We start from the raw sequence: 21,698 nt of genomic DNA, 5'->3' as shown, positions 1-21,698 counted from the left end.
ATGCTGAATTTGATAGCTATAAACATTTGAGCTGATAGCTGAAATCACTGAAGCTAATAGCTGAAAAGGCTGAAGTTGATAGTTAGCTAAAATATTAGCTAAATGCCAAATTTGCCAATAAAACAAAACAAAAAAACCCTACGTTAGCCAAAACAGCTAGCGTGTAGCTGAAGAAATTGCTAAACACAAAAACAGCATAAAAAAATGAAAAAATTCTCAATTAGCTAAAACAGATAGCATGTAGCTGACATATTAGCCTTCAAAATAAAATGTTAGTAAATGCCAAAATACAGTGATTACAGCTATCAGCACTAGCATCCAAATTAAAGTATTTTCTGAAACAATAGATTTGATCATGTTTATGTTTTCCATGCAAAGGTAGAGATCATGTTGTTTGAAAATATTGCTTCAGACTCCAGAGAAATATCTGATCTGAAGCTTCAGACACGACTATAAAAAAATCTAATACATTAAAATGAGAAAAAAAGAACAGAATATAAGTTTGAGAGAGGACAGGGAATGAAAAGGAGAATAAACTGACAAACAGAAAACTGTACTTTCAGCATGAAGGGATTAGATTTATGGGGGGGCTGGAGTTCTCGCAGAACCAGCGAAGGAAATCTTCTAACCCTTCTCCCGCAGACGTGCCAAAACTTCCAGAGCCAACATTACAGAGTTGGAGTGTGAGGAATGGATGTCCCAGACAGTCGTGAGTGTGAGTGCATGCACTGGAGCTGATGAAGGGTTCCTCTGGCCGACTCATGCTGGGAGTGGGCATGGAGGTCACGGATCACATTCTTCACCTCCTTTTTTCTCAACATCAAGTGTTTTCTATGCTGTTCTTCACATTTGAGATTGTCGGTTTTCAATTCAATACAATTCAGTTTTATTTATATAGCCTGATATTGCAAAAAACTTACCCCATTGGGCTTAATTGTACGGAAGAGGATTAGGGCCACTAAAAAAAAAAAAAAGCCCATGAAAAATTATGAGTTTAATCTCAGAATTCTGACTTTAATCTTGGAATTCTGACTTTTTTCTCAGAATTCTGAGATTAAAGTCAGAATTCTGACTTTAATCTCAGAATTCTGACTTTAAAGTCTGAAGAAATTGCTAAACACAAAAACAGCCCCAAAAAATCTAATACATTACATTAAAATGTTCTTTAAAGTCAGAATTCTGACTTTAATCTCAGAATTCTCAGAAAATCTCAGAAAAAAAGTTAGAATTTTTCATGGGCTTTTTTTTTTTCAGTGGCCCTAATCCTCTTCCGTATAACTGTCTATGTTATTTTCTGCTAAAATAATTCAAGTATGATCAAATAAAGTCAGTTTATGGAGCTACACAGTCAATTATTTATTTATTTTTCAGCCTGTTTTAGGTAGAAAAAAACAGAAAATCAAACTTTTATTTTCTGCTCGCTGGAAAGTTAATTTTAAAAATAGCTAAAAATGTAGTAAAAAAGTTAAACACTTAATCTAAATATTTAATTTGGGCTTAAATATTTATTTATCAAATAAATATTAAGCTAAGAAGCTTAAATATTTATATTTAAATATTTATTTATTTATTATCAATGTCATCCACTGACTAATTTGTCTCCATTTCAATTCCATTATCACCTCTTCCCACAAACCCTTGCTGCTTGGCTCCTTTTTCTAAATTAAATCTCCCTCCAGCGACACAGAAGACACCATCAGCAACTCTAATTGCAGCGAGCAGATTCCCTAAAAGAGCAGAGATTCTGCTGAGAAGAGGAAAAAGAATTGAAGCAAATGTGGTTTCTATTGATCAGCCGGTGTCTCTCTCCAGTCCAACACGTTTACTGTTCTTGTTAGAAGGTTTGGGATTTATTGGACTGGGCCTTCATATTAGCCTCTGCAGAAGAGAAGAAATATTAGACTGTAAATATAAAAACAGACACATTCAGGTGCATAGGTTGTCTGGGGAGTCATTAGTGTCAAAACCACACAGAGCGGACAATCTGAAGCAATTTATCACTCTTAGAAAGTGTGGGATTAACAAGCCTGAGTTCTGGACCCGTGAGGGCGATTCTGGACTTTTAATTAAAGTGTGTGGAGTCAAGTCAACAAGAAGAAAGAGAAAAAATTAGACGATTATGAGTTTTTTCCTCACATCTTCAGCCCGTGTGTGGCAGATTGCATCAGCTAATCTGTAAGGATCAATCAGATCAGAGGACGACTCGTGCAGTCTGCGAGTGCTGACCTGTCAGTCCGCTCGCCGCCGGGTCGTACGGGTCCTCGGCGTCCACGTGTCCCCTTCCTCTCTGCTACTACATGTGTATGTGTGCCTGAGTGCGCGGCTGATTTGCTTTTGGGTCATCAGCGTGACAGCCGGATGACATCGTGAATGAAGATGTCCGTCCTCTCATCAGTAGTTGCCAAGGTCAGACGGCGGAAGGGATTTATAACTGTAAGCAGAAGGTGGAGCGTGAAATTAGGAACGAAAGGACGGGTGAGTGTGCGCACTAATACAACAGGAACAGTAGAGAGTAAACACCAGGAAATGACTTGATGACAATCACTTGTAACAACATAGAAACTTCAGTTATTTCAGTAAAAGTTTTTTTATTATTATTATTTCAAACTAGGACTGTGGATGTTATGTGACGAAGAGGCATTTGGATCCAAGTGCAACTGATTTAATGAACAAGGGCAAGACAATAACAAAGTCAGAGTCCAGGCAAGGGTCAAAGATACAAGGAGCAAGGCAGGAAGGCGATTAAACTGGCAGGAGTCAAATACACAGAGACGCTATACTCAGACTGTAAGAGGACCAAACAAGACTTCGCACTCAGCAGAGGTTGGAGAGTGACATATATACAGGGTGGTGATGAGAAACAGCTGAGGAAGGCTTACACCAGAGAGAAATGGATCATGGGAGATGCAGTAGAGGAAGGCAGCAGGGCTTGTTAATACTCAGGCGAGAGCTCCCTCTGGTGGTTAGAGGTAGAAATAGAGGGCTCAACTCTGACACGTTAACGCATTAATGCGATCAATCAACCAGAATTAACGCATTAATATACATAAGCATTGTTTTGGATTGTGCGATTAATTTTGACACCCTTGTCTTATAGTAAAATATTTAAAAATGTTTTGATAAAAGCAAAATAACTAAAAGATCACTGGGAAGGGTTTTAAAATAAAAAAAAAAAAGTATGATTTGACTGAGACTTTAGTGCTAAAAAAGATGTCCACACCAGCTGACAAAGAGCGCCTGATGTTAGTGAGGGTTAGAAGAGTTCAACTTTGCATAAAACCATAAATTTTAGTTTCTTTTCCTCAGTTCAATTGATCAACTGATGATTAAATTAACAAAAAAAATGTTTATTTGATTCTCTGTCAGTTTAATTTACTTCAAAGGCACTAATTCAATCAAAAGACCAATTTCAAAAATGATTTAATATTTCCAATTAATATTTTTTCTATTTACCATTTTTCTTTAGATATGAAATGACATTTTTCATGTATTTTTCTTGACTTAATCCCCTTTGTTTGAACAAATAAAAGTAAAAATTAGTCTGAAATTGAGGTTTCTTTATTAAAAATGATCAAAAAGATGTAATCTACATTTTTCTGAAGTCAAAAGGTTAATTTAAAGAGTCGTCATGCTGATGTCTTATTCAGCATTTGCATTAATTATGGTCGATCCTTAATCATCGTTAGGATTACTGTTCTCCACTGTGAGGATTCAGGACCTGCGATAAGATAAGCTTTAGTGCATCCACATGTTATGGAAGTTTTTCTATAAAATGAACTTTAATCACTCGCTTCATTGATTAAAGTTTGATGACTGCCCCGCTGCAGAAGTCCTGCTAATGTGCTTGTATGTTCTGCAGCTCGCGGTCTTTCCCCGCAGTCCCCCGCCAAATTACAGCGGTGTCAGGCTGACATATTTACTCCACTGCACTGTTCTCATGAGATCCCGCCTTGGCCCAATCACACTACAAAGAATAATTGCAGTCATTTAAAAGCAACGCTGTTTGATAATTATTAGTGTGTGATTTCCTCGTGATCTACACTCTCATAAGTCAGGAGCTGGGACTCTGGGAGGTCTGGGGATTGCTGGTAAACCTCGAGCCTACATCAGAATTAGAGATGTCTACCATCTTCACATAAACTCAAACCTTTTGTGTGTGTTTTACATTAAGGATTACTCTGAATTAAAAGTTTTTAACCCTTTAACACCTGAAGTGTCGCCAGTGACGCTTAAACACAAAATCTTTACCGAGCCGCTTTTCTCCCTCAGAATCCACTGGAATGACGTTAATCGTGTTAACACTTGAAAAATTACAGTAAATCCAAGAACATAAACATTGGAGCTCCGGTATTAAAGGGTTAAGTAAAAGTACCAGAGCTCGCGAGCTTAATACAGCAGAGCTCGATAGCATGCTAAAGTGGAGCTTGCTAGCATGCTGCAGCGGAGCTCCATAGCATGCTAAAGTGGAGCTCGCTAACATGCTAAAGTGAAGCTCGCTAGCATGCTGCAGCGGAGATCGATAGCATGCTACTGTGGGGCACGCTAGCTCAAAACAGCAGAGCTTGCTAGCTTGCTACAGCGTACCTCGATAGCATGCTAAAGTGGAGCTTGCTAGTATGCTAAAGAGAAGCTTACTAGCATGCTGCAGCGGAGCCCACTAGCATGCTACTGTGGGGCTCGCTAGCTAAAAACAGCAGAGCTCGCTAGCTTGCTACAGTGTAGCTTGATTGCATGCTACTGTGGGGTGCGCTAGCTCAAAACAGCAGAAGTCGCTAGCTTGCTACAGCGTAGCTCGATAGCATGCTACTGTGGGGCTTGTTAGCTCAAAACAGCAGAGCTTGCTAGCTTGCTATAGCGGAGCTCGATACCATGCTCAAGTGGAGCTCGCTAGCATGCTGGAGCGGAGCTCGATAGCATGCTACTGTGGGGCTCACTAGCTCAATACAGCAGAGCTTGCTAGCTCGCTCCCGCTTAGCTCGCTAGCTCAATACAGCAGAGTTAGCTAGCTTGCTACAGTGGAGCTCGCTATCTCAGTACAGAGGAACTCACTAGCATGCTACAGAGGAGCTCATTAGCATGCTACAGTGGAGCTCGCTAGCTTAATATAGCAGAGCTCGCTACCTTACTACAGCAGAGCTCGATAGCATGCAAAAGCGGAGCTCACTGACTTGCTACAGAAGAAATTTGCTAGTATGCTACAGCAGAGCTCGAAAGCACGCTACGCTTCCCACTGGGCAGCTGACTCACGTAGCAAGCTAACCCACTGAGTCCCCTATTTAAGTCAATGTAGGCAAACACATTTTTTGCCCAGTTTTAAACTATATGAGCCCACTTTCCGTACTGGCTGGGTAAAGGCAAAAAAGAAAAAAAAGTTATACCTTGGCCTGAAAGGAAGGTAAACCTCCACAAATTAGTTACATCCCAAAGCACTGAAGTACAAAACATGACTCCACAGAATAAAAGTAAATTTTATACTGGATAAGATAAAAACCCAATCTTAATTCAGCTGGCGAGCTCAGCCTGGACTTGCATGCTGCAGTGGAGCATGGGCACAGGCGACCTAGGCGGGTGCCTAGGACACTGTTGCAGAGGGCGCCAAATCACAATGATAGAGTTTGGGAGGACTTCTATCAGCAAAGCTCTGTAGTACCTTCTCAGGGATATCATCAGAAGCAGAGGCTTTTGCTGTCGGATTGAGGGTGGAGGGTGGCTCCGGAATGGACAAATACCGCTCAGCTCTTCTGCCCATGAGGATGAACTGCTTCCTTCCACATTATAGCCGATGTCTGAAGTAAAAAATTGCCTTGGGTTAGCAGGTTTGTTGTAGTTTTTCATCTTATTGTGATAATCCCTTCTTGTCCACTCCTTAGGCAGGCTCTAGTAATAAACTAAAAGCACTTTATCAGTTAACCTGAACGCTACAGGTCAGGGGATGGATGAATGGACGGATGGATCAGCATCACTGGTCAGAACCAGACGTATTCTTTCAAGATGATAACAAGGCTTCTCCATAGTTTATCTTCAACCACCAATATTTTCCCACAAACATGTTTTTTTTAGATGGAAAAATGTATTGAAATTGATATTTTTTTAGTTAAGCATAGGTGACAGAATGAAGACAGACATTATCAGCCCCACGGTTGGACCATTCTGCTGCTGGCATGTTCTGCTCCATGAACTGTGCAGCATCACGATGTAAGGGACCAGGGCATTTCATGATGGATGGGTTACATTCCTCGGTAAAGCATAATAGAGTCAAATTTAGTGATAGATGATGGAGGAATAAAGGCGGGAAAGGAAGAGAATGAGAAAGGAGAGGAGTTTTATAAAATATGGAAAGAGGAAATTAAATCCCAGTCAGAAAAATCTCACATCTGGCTCCTCCATGCTCCTTTCTCGGTGACTGATGGAAAAAAAAAACGGAGGCCATTTTTTATTTTTGATGAGACCCCTTTAGAGCTCGGTACATGTTCTGGTCTTGGTGTGTCTTCTAACCTCAGCAGAAAGGTTCTTGTGCATTTGCTTCACTTCACCGGCACAGATGTGCTCCCAAAGGCGACATTCGGAGTTTGCAAATGACCCATGGACTTCTGAGTTACTGCCTCTCATTTACAGTTTTCCCAAGGTAACCACATGCTATCTGTCTGGAGGTGTAATGGTCCTGAACTTCCCATGCAAAAAATATCCCAAACCTGAACAGGAGGCATGGAGCCTTCAACTATCAAGACTCATTTTTTTAAAACCAATTCCACATTTCAGTCCAGTAGGTAGACACCATCTGTTTCTTTAAGCTAGACCTCAAAATAGTACTTTTTTTTAAGCTGAAAGTTGGCTTAAGTGGCTTTGAGCCATGCGTTTAGTTGAGCTACCTCAGATTTTCTGTGATGTGATCGTATTTGGATGATCTGGACATTTTTCCTCCACTTTTATTCTGTCCTAAAACAGATGTTCCAGTGATTTTGCATTACTACTATACTTAGTCGATTTATTTTGTCCCAAAACAGATGTTCTGGTGGTTTTGTCTTACTGTTACCAAAATGAACAGATATCTGTTTTTAAATAGATGTTTTAGTATTTTTGTGTTACTGCTACTATATTTGACCAATTTCTCCAGTCCTAAAACAGAAGTTCCTATGGTTTTGTTCTTTTTTTGTTATGAATAACTAATTTATTCTGTCCTAAAACAGATATCCCAGTGTTTTAATGTCACTAATACTATAATTAACCGATTTCTTCTGTCCTAAAGCTAATATTCCAGTGTTTATGCATTACTGCTATAATTAGTCAATTTCTTTTGGTCTACAAACAAATGTTCTGGAGATTTTGTGTTACCATAATTAACTGATATCTGTATTTAAATAGATGTTCTTGTGCTTTTGTGGTGTTGTCCTAAAAACAAATGTTCCAATGCTTTATGTTACTACTTCTATAATTAAATAATTAATTCTATCCTGAAACAGATGCTCCGGTGTTTTTTTTTTCACTGCTACTTTAATTAACTAATCTCTTTTGTCCTAAAGCAGATGCTCCAATGCGTTTGTGTTACTGCTATAATTAGCCGGTCTCTTTTGTCCTACAAGTGTTCTGGTGATTTTGTGTTACTGCTTCTATATCTAACCAATTTTTCGTGTCCCAAAACAGATGTTCTGGTGCTTTCATGTTACTGTCATTATTAGCCAGTCTCTTTTGTACTAAAACAGATGCTTCAGTGCTTCTGTGGTACTGCTACTATATTTAACCATTTTTTCCTGTCCTAAAACAGATGTTCTCGTGCTTTTGTGTTACTACTGCTATAATCAACCAATTTATTCTGTCTTAAAACAGATTTTCCTGTGCTTTACTGTCACTGCTAAAATAATTAAAAAATCTATTTTGTTCTAAAATAGATGTTCCAGTGTTTTGTGTTACTGCTATGATTAGCCGATCTCTTTTGTCCAAAAACATATGGTCTAGTGCTCTGGGTTACCGGTTTTGTGACTAATGCCTTAATTAACTAATTTATTCAGTCCTAAAACAGATGTTCCAGTGTTTTTCTCACTAATGCTTTAATTAACTAATTTACTCTGTCCTAAAACAGATGTTCCAGTGTTTTTCTTACTAATGCTTTAATTAACTAATTTACTCAGTCCTAAAACAGATGTTCCAGTGTTTTTGTTACTAATGCTTTAATTAACTAATTTATTCTGTCCCAAAACAGATGTTCTGATGCTTTTGTGTTACTGCTTCTACAGTTAACTGATATCTGTTTTTAAAAAGATGTTTCAGTGCCTTGTGTTACTGGCACTATATTTAACCAATCTCTCTTTTCCTAAAACAGATGTTGCAGCGTTTTGTTACTAATGCTTTAATTAACTAATTTTTTCTGTCCTAAAACAGATGTTCTGATGCTTTTGTGTTACTGCTTCTACAGTTAACTGATATCTGTTTTTAAAAAGATGTTTCAGTGCCTTGTGTTACTGGCACTATATTTAACCAATCTCTCTTTTCCTAAAACAGATGTTCCGGTGTTTTTGTTACTAATTCTTTAATTAACCAATTTTCCTGTCCTGAAACAGATGCTTCAATGCTTTTGCGTTATTGGTACAATTAGTCGATCTCTTTTGTCCAAAACAAACTTCATCAATTTTGAAATGATGCCAAAGACAGAATTTGAGAATTCATCAACTTTTGGTTCTTTTGGTTTTTCTTAGATATCCAGGTTTGTCCGCTTTACGTCTGTATTGTTTGGTGAGTTAGTCGGAGCATCAGTGAAACACTTTGTCCTGCAAAGCTGGTTTGAAAAGATCTATCGAGCTATAAGACAATTATTATCTAATGGATCATTTTTATAGTTGACAGCTGCACCTCAGTTCCTAAATGGAAATTTCCAGCTGTCCCGGTTAACAGTCTTTACGCGTTGAATTTAATTGTTTTTGTCACTTTTCCTGTCGTTCCATTAAGTTGAGTGAAGTTTAATTTACATGCAGCCTGGATGTTGAACAGAAACAACACATCCTGAGAGCATCCTCTGCTTCAGAGCCCATTTACAAATTATTTATCAATCAATTAGGTCATCAAAACATGAGATATTAAAGAGTATAAGAAGAAGTTTCAGGAGTTATTAAAAACAAATCTGAAGTCCGCACACTAATCATAGGAAAAACTTATTTTTAAAATTGAATCAGAGTTAAAAAGGAGCTACGACTTTCGTCTGAGAAAGTTTTAAAAATATTTTCGTGTCTCACCCAGATGTGTTACAAATCATAAATTTGAAATGATGTATTGCAGTGACACAGTTGGGTGGTTTTTCTGGCAAGACTTATCCCTCATTTGTTAATAATTTATTCATTATTTGTTTAATTAACACACAGGAATGATCAGTCACTCCAAATGTTGCCTGGATTAAATTCTTTAACGGTGTTAATCATGTGGAAAAAGATTGAAAAGAGAAATGAGTTGATCCGTCACGCGGCGTCACTGCTTGAGATTTTTTTAAATCTGTTAAACTCTATTTACTTTGTTGTCATATTTACAGTTCAGGGCACAATTATACGAAGCAAATGTGTACAAATGTCAGCAAGTTTTAAACTTGGCTAGTAAGAGCTGGTAGAAAGAAATTTGACTGAACAAACTTAAAGAGTTTGTGGGATTTGAGCCTTTTTTAAGTCATTTGTAATGTCCAAGTGTTTGGTGTAACAATTTTAAAACAGATTTTTTAAAATGTTTTCCTCCAAAGAGAGAAAATGTGCTTGTAAGTTCAAATGATTGTCTTTTAATATTTTATTAAAGATAGAAAACCATTGATTTGAAGGTAAAGAGCTTTTCAGAATTGCATAAAAACTTCTTTTTTTTTTTTTAATGGTTTACTTAATATTTAAAGAGAATAAATCGAGCTTACAAGCACATTTTCTGGAAAAAAATATAAAAAATAAGTTTTGAAATGGTCACACCTCATACTTTGACACGACAAAGAACTTAGATAATGCTCAAATCCCACAAACCTGAGGAGTTTGTTCAGTCAAGTTTCTTTTTATGCTGCAACCATTTCTTATTAGACGTTTTCTTGCAAAATCTGGTTGTTGTTGCAAATATGCAACAAACCTCTTCAGCACTAAAATGACCTTCTACTTATTAGGGTGAAACCAATTCTCCCCTACCCCTCCCCCTCCAGTTGTAGGGGCATTAAGAGGGATAGTAGTAGTTTTTTTTCAAGGAGTAGCTGTAGGTATTTTTGACTGTGCATCCCTCCGCCGTGAGAGTGTCCCGCGTTGTTCTGCTTTGTGCTATGTAGGATTGCTGCTGTACTACTGCTTTCAACCCAGGCCAGAAGAAATATCTCAGGACACGGTCGTACGTTTTTTACACGCCCATATGGCCCGACTGGGCATGCGAAACCTCTAAAACGGCCTCCTGCAACTTCTCAGGAACAAACACTTGATATAGAGGAGATCCCAGAAAACCATCTAACTTCTGCATCAAGACATCGTTATGAGAAAAAAAACACTGCAAAAGACTCTTAACCTCGTCGGAGGTTCAAACCAGGTTCCGAAGCTTGCACAACTCAGCATCAGACATCTGCTCCTTCACCAGGTCGCTATTCGAACAGACCAGGGAACACAGGGAGCTCTCAGCCCGCATCTGTTTGCTCAGCTGTTGGACAGGACAAGTTAAAAAATAAATATCAAGTAGGATATTACAAACCTGCTGCATTCAGCTTTTTATACTATAAATAAAAAAATACTGAAGGTTATATATATATATTAATAGGTCTGAGTATTAGGGCACCAGCAAAATAAATAATAATATTACAAGATTAAAAGTTACAATTTGACGATTTTCAGTTTTTTAAATTGACATTTTTTTCTCAGAAATGTTCATTTTGAACTAGTAATTGTATTACTTTAAAAGATGAAGATATAAATGGGACTATGCTAATTTCCTCATGTAATCAGATTCGGACACGGAACAAAAGTGCATCTTTTTGTAAGTGATCCTCTTGATTATGGATGTAAAGTTTCAAATGACCGGTGGATGTAAGCTGTTTCAGATCAAACTGGAGTCTGCGTCGCTGGGACTCACATCTCAAAGCACGTCACACTTGAACAGCTATTAGGCCCTTTTTCCTTACAGGAATGTCGCCGCTCTGCTCTAAGAGGGATTTCAGCATTTTTCCTCCGTGGTCCTCAGTCAGCTAAATCTTTACAGGGAGATTCACCCACACTCACTCACTCACTCACAGACACACAAGTTCCTGCATGCACCAACACCCTGTGGGGGACTCACAAGGTCACTGGCTAAAAAACAGCTCTGATTCCTGGAGGTTCTGATGACTTTCAGGCCCCTGTTCACTTTCAAAACAGTCCGTTGGTTATTCTCCGAATGATTGTGATAATCCTCACGCTGATGTGCAGCAAGGGAGGGATTACTGCCACGAGGGACGGCGGACTTCAGGGAAGAGAAGGACTTTTTCACGTTCCTATGAACCTTTCTGAGCCTGCTCACGCTTCAACATTTAAAGATTTCAATTTGACAAAACACAAAGAAGCTTACAAAAGGGGTGACTCCTTTTATTCATTTGTTTTTGCTTAAAAAAATAAAAAGTAAATTAAAACTTCTCACTTTGGCTCAGTGGATGCATTTACATTGATACTGTACTGATGTACATCACTAGTATCACCAGTATCGATATACTGATAATGCTAGCGTGAATACTTTTTTGCTGAAAATGGTGGCGCAATTTACTTTAATTGTTGAAGAGATTTACTGAAAATGCAAAAGCTATTTACAAAATGCTAAATTTGCTGAAAAAACTGGAAATTTTGTTAAAGAAACATGAAAGAGCGCTGAAGTTAACCTAAATTTCTGTTAAAATTCTAAATACATGCCAATTTTGCAAAAACATGTAGTTTGTTGCTTAAATATGAGCTAAGTTCCTAATTAGCCCCAAAAAGCTAGCTTATTGCTTAAGTACTTGCTAAACTTCTCAATAGCCTAAAATTTATCGGTATACTAAATTAGTCAAAAATGTTAGGTTGTTGCCGAAATAGAAGCTAAACTCTAAATTTTTTGAAAATTACTATACTGCTTGTATTTTTGGTGTTCATCAACTTTATAGTTTTTGAAATATTGAGTAAAATATGTAGGAAATTAATGAGAAAGTCTTAAAATTTTGAAATTTTCAGTAGATCATCAACAAGCCTTTAAATATATTTTATATAAATATTTCCCCTTCTAAAAACTCACCTGTTTAAATCTGCTCTCTCATTTTGATTTTCTGTCTATTCTTGCTGACTTATTTATTTTTTATATAATTTTATTGTGCTCTGTTTTCATGTCTATTTATTCTGTTTTATCATGTACAGTGTCCTTGAGTGTCATGATAGGCGCTTCAAATAAAATGTATTATTGTTATTATTATTATTATTATATTTTTGGGCTATGTTTTCATCTTTTGTAGTAATTTCCCCAAAGAAATTGAGTTCAGCTCATATTTTAGCAACAAAAATAAACACTTTTGGCTAATTTGTCATCTGCTGGGTTTTTTTTAGGCTAATCTAGAGTTTAGCTTCTATTTTAGCATCATGCTAAAGCTGTTGATTAATTTAGTTTACTGAAGAATTTTAGGTTATTTTGGAGCTAGTAAGCAGAATGTTAGCTTTATAGGCTAATTTTGCCTCTACTGAGTTTTTTTTTTTTTTTTTTTTTATGCCAATTTCTAGTTCAGCTAATATTTTAGCAACATGCTAACGTTTTTGGCTAATTTCTTATCTACTGAGGTTTTTATAGGCTAATTTAGAGTTTAGCTTCTGTTTTAGCAACAGGATAACCTTTTTTGACTAATGTTGTTTACTTAGGAATTTTAGGCCATTTTGGAGTTGAGCTAGTAACTTAAGCAGAATGCTTGCTTTTTAGGCTAATTTGACCTCTACCGAGTTTTTTTTTTTTTTTTATGCCAATTTCTAGTTCAGCTAATATTTTAGCAACATGAACGTTTTTTTGGCAAATTGGGCATAAGCTCATATTTATTAACAAACTAAATATTTTTTGCAAAATTGACATGATTTTAAGCAGTTTTACTACAAATCTTTCAGAAATTTATGTCAACTTCAGCACTCTTTCATAGTTTTTAAACAACATTTCGAGTCTTTTAGCAAATGTAACATTTTGAAAATAACTTGCATTTTCAGCAAATCCCTTAAAGTAAATTGTGTCAGCATTTTCTGCAAAAAGCTTCAGCAACTACTTTCAGTTTTTCACAGGCAATGCTACTTTTTTAGTTTAACTGCTTTTGGTCGTGTTCATGAATACAAATTATTAGTGAAACCCCAAATTTAAGGGTAAATTACTACAAATATGACACAAATGCAGCTTAGTGTAACTTTAATTTGAAGTGGAAAGCAAGTGATACAAACTAACAGCCAGATTGAGCAAAAGCAGAATGCAGAGTCAAACAGATGAAATCTTTTGGAGCAGCCTCTCCGAACAGCAGGACATGTTGGAGAAAAATAAGCGGTGTCTGCTCGGAGTTGTGCTGGCTCCAAAGGTTAATGAGGTGCGTGCTGGCTCAGAGGAGGGAAGACAACGATGCTCTTTACGGAAGAAGAGGCGCTTCTCCCCCGAGGGGGCCACCATAACGATGCCCCTCAGATCTAATTATCAGCTTTATTGATTGGTCATAGCCACCTTCTCCACCCACGCACAACGGAAGCACCATCACTTCAAGAAAAAACGGTCCACTCGCATGCAGTGTTTACACAGGCCTCTGTGGGTTTAACATGTCATCAAAGTGTCATCAAAGTGTCAGAAATGGGCTTCATTTAAAGCCTCCCACTCACACAGATCCACTCTGGCACATTTGAGCAAACACACCTGGGAAAATGGCACCTCAGAAAAGCACTCGCCAACACCCACGCCTCCACTCCACCAGGGATGAAGAGGCACTTTTTCAACAGCAGGAGTGTTTTCCGCCCCTAGTGGAAAGTTGCCATTTTGTTCCCAGAGAAGATTACGTTAATTAAAAGTTGTGCAGTGGTAATAAATGAACACCCGTCTGGCTTGTAAAAGGCTTAAACGTTCCTCTGCGCCAGCCCACTCATTCTCGCCATCACGGGTGGAATCAGGAGGGAATTTCTGACATTGTTCACCAGCACGTCCTTCCAGACACTTTTTGGCAGCAGCTAAAAGATGTCATTTTACCTGCATGCTTTTTTCTTTCTCTGTGATGGTAATGTTTTAGGAAAATGTTGCTGCAGCAGTGCATTGATTTTTCTTCATTTGTGTAGTTTAGGGAGTGAGAGGGACAATCTGTTCCAAACAAAAAAAATAAAACGCTGTTTTGGCAGAAAATACACCCAAATAGAAAGCTTTAGACAAAAAAAAAAAAATCAGGGCCAATAACGTAATTACTATTTAGTGACATTTTGGAGAAAAATAAATTTTTTTTTTAACTGTACAGTTTCCTGGACACACGAGTGAAAATGAGCAAAAGACGCAGCAGACACTGAGCTCCACGCTTAAAGAAACCCACTCCAATGAAAACGTGTTTTGTAGCATTTTTCTTATTATAGAGGACATAAATTAGGAAACTAAATATTAAAATTACATTCAAATTCATCAGAAGTTGATAAAAGCAAAGTTTATTTATGACGTAGGAAAAACACTGGGGGGGCCATAAGCTCCCTGCTCCAAACTCTCAGGAATGGGAAGGAAAAGAGGGGCGGAGTTGCTCTGTGACAACAATCCATAACTCAGATTATTTTTATTGTCACTCTGGAAAAACTACAGTCCAGAAAACACAGATTTTTTTTTTTTTTTTTGCTAAATATGATTCAATTGTAATAAAATTGTACTAGGAAGGCTTTGAAAATAAATCAAAATATGATTAAAGTGGGAGTTTAAAGACACGAGGAAAGTAATTTATTTCCTAAAAAATGTTAGAATAAATAAAAGAATAATAGGATTTGAAAAACAGTTAAAAACCGTATCTATTTTTTCATTTAGTTCTCCATGTCTCTGTTTGGTGCAGTGTGATTCATGTGTTGTAACAGAGATATATAAATAAAATTGAATTGAATTGAATAGATTCCAGATTCCAGGTGGTTTATCTGTGCTACTGTTCTTGGCAGTGGACCTCGCTTCTATACAACTATATATATAAAACTGAATTGAATTGTTACAGTCCCCAAATCAACGTTCTTTCTCTGAATTTGCTCTAGCCAGACACTGGAGTGGTTTACAAAACCCTCTTCGATTGGAGACTTATTTCCCAAGCAGAAAATGATCTTAATGGCCATTTTAAAGATAAATGTTGCTGTCACACACAGCAATGATATTAGGGTTTTTATATTTTCAGGTTGTTTGTTCTATTCAGTTTTATTTCTTTGAAGCCGTTTTCTCAAAAGGTCTTTCCTTTTGCCAGCCCACAGTTGTAAATAAGACTTTTGTGCTTTATCAGTCCTGCCTGGATAAAAAAATGCTTAAATTAAATTTTAAAAAATGAAAAAAACATCAACAACAACAAAACATTAAAATAAAAGTTAAATAAATTCTAATTTAATTCAAATTTAATCCGAAATTAATTTTAAATTAAATAAAATAATTAAACATTAAAACAAAAATGAAATACATTTAAAAATAACATTAAAATAAATACAAAAATAAAATAAAATGTCTTGATAAGTTGTGCAAATCTAGAGATGTTTGACAAACTCCATGAAAAATGAGATTTCCTCCCCCTTTTCTTTCAAAATAAAAGAGTCAACTGATCAAGCACATTGGGAGAGAGGAGGTCACTGCATTCTTATATCCTCACCTTTCCGATTTGGTGTTGTGATGATTGCAGGAAGGACAAATATGGATTAAATTGATAACTTTTTATAAACAAATCTTGAATAAAAGTTGAGGAATTCTTTTATTTACTTCCCGCTTTTTTTCCTCCACTGTCGGTGGATTCGCTGATAATTGGACCAGCTCAGCCTTTCTGATTGGTTGTGCGTTCCGGAGGGGGGGATCCAGTGTGGGCGGGGGGAGCCAGGAGCCTCCACCGCCTCCCTCCATCCGAGCCTCGGAGTGGAGAGGCGCGCGGCAGCAGAGGAGGATGAGAGCGGACAGGAGCGCATGCCAAACTTTGATCAGGCTGCCGGATACGCACGCGGGAAGCCCGGACCAGGTGAGTGCACCTGGACGATGAAAAGTGCTGATGTTCATGTGGATGGAAGAGGAACTGATAAGATCTGAGGGGGATTTTACATTTCTGTTAAGATGATAATCTGATCTGTGCCAAACTTTCCAAGATGTTCTTTCCTTTCGGAGGATTTTGTCCCTTTGAAGCTCAGTTCAGTTATTTTAAAGAAAAGCATTTTTTTTGTTTTTGTTGGCTTAAATACCGTTTTTTTGTTTTCAAATTTTCAATATTATTTTTTCAAGTTTTCAATATTTATTTTCTAGCTTAAAGCTGCTTTCAAATTTTATTTTTTTAAATTTACAAACCATTTTTTCTCATTTTCAATCCGTTTTTTTTTTGTTCACTTTAAGCGGATCCTGATTTAACTCCATACATTAGAAGTTAAGAGGAAAAAAGTTACATGAATACATGAAAAAGGAAAAAAATAAACTGAAAATTGATCATTTGTTCACTCTAAAGCTATTTTTTCAAATTCAGAAGCACATTTGACTCACAATTTTGCACTTAAAAAGGTAATATGTCCTTTAAAAATGTGTCAAGTTTTTGTAGTTTGAAGCAAAATACAGATATAAAAGCATTAATAATATTTCTTACTCACTGAGCAAAATTCTTTGGCAAATTTTGGTCAAATCTGACACTGAAAATTAGTGTCTCGATAATGATTACCTAACACATAACTACTATTATACATTTCAGTTTACCCTCTTTTTTGTTTATTTTTTTTTTTACAGACAGTGTGTACTTAGCTCCTATTTCCACTTCGTCTCTATGATTGGTTGTTGTTCCCAGGGCGGCACAGACATTAATCAACCCCAAATTTACCAAAATCTCTGCCAGGAGCTGGATAAGCCCAAGTTTTCATGGCTGCATTGTCTCTCATTACGCTGATAGATGCAGAATAATTCACTCGTTAGCTCCAATACATGACATGAGTTTGGAAATTGGATGTAGATCCAGATTTCTCTCAGTTAATAAAACGTTGTTTCCCCCTGGGGTGCACGACATGCTGCATATCATGTTATTCTGCTGTCAAATGCGCGCTTGTTTGCCTGCTTATTGTCTACAAGTAACACCAGGTTGGATTTAATAAAAACTTGAGGCAGAGATGGAAAGACGAGTAAAGGAAATTAGATTTCAGAGCGGATCCTATATTACTTTGTTTTAAATGACAAAACAGAGCAGCAGCGAGAGTGCTCTCTGAAGGCCACTCCCGCCTCTGAAGCTTTATTTTTAAACTCACTCATTTGAGACTTTAAGGTTTGACAGGTTGGTGACAGAAATCGTCGCGTAATTACCTGTAAATGGAGGCGGAAAGGAAAACCCTGGTGAGGTCATACTCACCTGCTATCTCAACCTTACATAAAGGAAGTGCAGTAAAGCAGGGCTCCCCAAACTACGGCCCGCGGGCCGGATCTGGCCCACCTCCACATTTGGACCGACCATGTAACAATAACAGAGAAGCATGAGTTGTTTTTCCCTAAATCTGGCTTTGAGGTTGTTTGCCAACAATGCTAGCAAAATGGTGTTTTGCTAACAGTGTTTTGCTAACAGAAAACACTGTTAGCATCAATCGCAGATGGAACTGCTAACAGAAAACACCGTTAGCATCAATCGCAGGCGGAACTGCTAACAGAAAACACAGTTAGCATCAATCGCAGACGGAAGTGCTAACAGGAAACACCGTTAGCATCAATCGCAGATGGAACTGCTCACAGAAAACACCGTTAGCATCAATCGCAGATGGAAGTGCTTACAGGAAACACCGTTAGCATCAATCGCAGATGGAACTGCTCACAGAAAACACCGTTAGCATCAATCGCAGACGGAACTGCTAACAGGAAACACCGTTAGCATCAATCGCAGACAAAACTGCTAACACAAAACACCGTTAGCATCAATCACAGACGGAACTGCTAACACAAAACACCGTTAGCATCAATCGCAGACGGAACTGCTAACAGAAAACAGTGTTAGCATTAATTGCAGACGGAACTGCTAACAGGAAACACCGTTAGCATCAATCGCAGACGGAACTGCTAACAGCAAACACCGTTAGCATCACTCGCAGACAAAACTGCTAACAGGAAACACCGTTAGCATCAATCGCAGACGGAACTGCTAACAGGAAACGCCGTTAGCATCAATCGCAGACGGAACTGCTAACACAAAACAGTGTTAGCATTAATTGCAGACAAAACTGTTAACAGGAAACACTAATAGCATCAACTACAGCTAAAAATGCTAATAGAAAACACTTAGCATCGATTTCAGATGGAACTGCTTACAGAAAACACCTTTAGCATCAATCGGAGACAAAACTGCTAACAGAGAACACTTTTTTCTGTTAGCCTACAAACCCCGGCCCCACACCAGTAAAGAAAAGTTATTTGGCCATCACAAGAAAAAGTTTGGGGCCCCCCGCATTAAAGAATCACTGTGCTGCTCTCTCATCACTGCCAGCCTGGTATTAGCTGGTGATACGCAATATCATTTACTGTCTGCGGCACACCAAAGGTGGGCGTCTGGTTCTCATTGTTCAGCCTATAAGCAGGTGAAGTGCCGCGTCGTTCTGACAGCTGTAACTTAAATGTGGCTGCGCGGGTCAGAGAGGGTCATTTTATGAGCGATCATTGAAGGTTTCTGTTGACCCTGAAAGGATGGCAGCGCTACATTGAGTAGACTGACTGCTCAGTGTCACATATGGAAATACAACCACTGTCAAAATAAAAAATCAGAACCTTCAGCAGAAGCAAATCTCTTTTTCACAAACGTTTTTCAGCCACAACCGAACAGCCTTGACGAGAAGCAGAGAAGCAGCCATCAAATATTCAACCAGTCGTCAGCATTTGTCATCCGAGTCCCCCTCAACTCCAGCAGCCCCCACCCCAGTCAAGTCTGTTAACTTGTTTAGAATTTCCAGAAAAGGAAAGACGCTGAGCTCAGGTTACTAACTGGGGAAAAGTGCTGATGGGGCTGAAGGTTGGGTACAGATTAGCACACATGAATTTGACATGGGAGGGGGCTGGGGGACCTCACACCTGGTTCTGGTGCGAGATGTGGACTGAAATGAGGGGTTTGCCTTCACTTTAGTGAGGTGATGAACAGGTTTTTGTCAGAAGTGTGTAGAATTCATTATTTAGAGCAGTGGTGCCCAAACTTTTTCAGGTTTAAATTAGACGACATTTTCACAGACCGATCCGAACGGGACCAATGTTTTTTCTAAAAATCTATTTTCAAAATAAAATGCTAATACAAGAAATTTTGTTTAAAAAGTCAGAAAAATACCAGTAAATACTTTTATACAGACGATGACCTTTAGGATGATGAAAGTCCTTCAGGATCAGAAAATAAACGGTCCGGTACAAAATGACCCATGGACAAGTACTGGTCCACAGCTCGGGGGTGGGGGACCACCGATTTAGGGTGTGTGCAGACGGAAAAGGCCATTGGTTCAGATCGAGTATTCCAACTGATTTCAAGTAGACATTTCTGGTTCAAAGAAAAGCTTGTTAACAAAACCATGTGACTAAAGATCTCTTCGGTCATTGGCCAGGAATTACGAGGGCGGGGCAATGCAAGGAGAGACAGAATAATAGAAGTCCTACTCTTGTCAGGATAGTTCACTTATCTATACTTTTATATTTCACTGACCCATTTTGTACTTCTGTATCAACGTCAGGTACAACTTTTTAGCATGAGAGCACAAGAGCATGACATATATGCCTCGTTTCCACTGAGCGGTCTGGACCGGACCGGACCGAACCGGTACTATGAGGGTTTCCACTATAAAAATCGACCCATTAAGCTGGTCTGACTCGTACCATTTTTGGCCCTCTGTTGGTCATAGGTCCATAGAAAAATGGAATGGACCAGTTAGGGCGGAGCTACTGTTGTCGCACAATGAAATCCATTGATTGGCGGAAAAGTTTTACGACATCAGAAAGCTTCCGACCAGGTTGTATTCTACTTTGTCTCCTGCAATCTTCTTGCAAGTAATATTGCATTATTTGCATGTACGAAATATCAGAGCCCTAATATGAACAAAAAGGGCTTACGTACGACCTCCATTAATGTTGTCATTACCTGTCGCTGTACTCGCACAGCTATGACGCACGTCATTGGTGTACACCCCGCGTGCACCTTGATGGTCTAACACAGTGGAAACGCTCGCTTGAATTGATCGGACTATCCTGAACTGACCAGGAGAGGACCGGTCCGATGAGGCAATAGATTGTTGGGAAAACAGTGAGAATGTGGATCACATTAAAGCTGTTTTGATGAGCCGGCGTTCATCCGACCACATTTCAATGAGTTGCTGTGTCTCATCGTTGCTCTTCTACATTGCTCTTTTACATCCCATAATGCTCGGCTACGGTGGCCGTTTTGGTCCAGTTGTTTAGCTCAGAGTATGGAGCCTATTCAGACTGAGTGAACTGATTGGAAACAAACTGAGACCATCTTGAAAGGTGGGTCAAACAGCGGTTTCTGGTCCGGGACCAGGATCAGCTTAGATGTTTTCAGACTGAAAGTACTGTATGCTCCGGACTATCAAGGGAAACAAACTCTGGTTCACTTTAAGCAAATCAAATGTGTCCTTCGAGGAAAACAATGGGTCGTATTGCATGTTTTTATTACAGGGCGTGCTGCTCCTGCCTTGCATTGTTTTGCATCCTGGTTCTCTGACTTTTTAGCTCCTGTCACCGTCTACAGGAAAGTTCTTGACTTTTTAGTGCTGACTCCCAGCCTTCTTCAACCTCAAGTGTTGTGTGGGCCGGGCATGTAATATATATGGTCTTCATTGTGGGCCAGTTGGCAGGCTCGCACAGACTCCGTTCTGTCCCAGTGGGCTTGACAGAATGTCTGCCTGACGGAAAGAAAGTGCTGTCTTCTGACTTTCGGAGTGCTGACATCTTCATATCGGCTGTTGCATATGCACGCATCCCGTCTGCTATCATCTTTCCCAAATCTCATCCCAAGTTTTTTTTTTTTTTTTCCACTGTCTTGGCCCTCTGATTATTTCTCCCCTCCCTTTTATCCTCACAGGCATCTGATTGATGCCACCTGACCCCCGGAGCTCCCTCGGTAGCTGCAGAACTCTGCTCTGCCTCAACGCAGACATGAATCATGGGAATTTAGCATTCTGCGCGCCACCTTTCCTCTCTGTTCCTGTCCTTTCTCCAGCAGTATTTTTCCTTAAATTATGCCTGTACCTGTCCTGGTCTTCTCCTCCCTCATCATTCATCTGACCAGCTGTCACCGGCTCGTTCCTTCTGCCTCTGCTGGAGCCGTTAGAGCAGAGGTGTCAAACTCCATCACACAAGGGGCCAAAATCCAAAACACACCTTAGGTCACGAGGCAAACAGGAGAAACATATATTGAGCACTCAAAAACAAATTTTTTAAAACTGTAATTTTTTTTTACATAATTATGAACTAGATATATAGCATTAACTGAAATAACGCAAGTGTGAATGCTGTAAACTAAATTTGGCAGTTGAAGATGCTGAAATTGATTGCCAGCTAAAATATTAGCTAAA

The 21,698-nt window shown here is 38.6% G+C and overlaps 1 protein-coding gene across 1 annotated transcript in view; it reads left to right on the top strand.

The window, feature by feature from the left end:
* The first annotated feature begins 15,810 nt into the window (after positions 1–15,810).
* LOC112150365 (cortexin-1) overlaps positions 15,811–21,698 on the top strand; it is a 21,094-nt gene continuing 15,206 nt past the window's right edge. The window contains exon 1 of the mRNA XM_024278608.2: positions 15,811–16,147. The gene's annotated coding sequence lies outside the window, so the exon portion shown is untranslated. The remainder of the gene's footprint in view (positions 16,148–21,698) is intronic.

Source organism: Oryzias melastigma, linkage group LG4 (assembly GCF_002922805.2).
Source record: "Oryzias melastigma strain HK-1 linkage group LG4, ASM292280v2, whole genome shotgun sequence".
Classification (NCBI taxonomy): Eukaryota; Metazoa; Chordata; class Actinopteri; order Beloniformes; family Adrianichthyidae; genus Oryzias; species Oryzias melastigma.
This window is presented reverse-complemented; position numbering and strand designations above follow the sequence as displayed.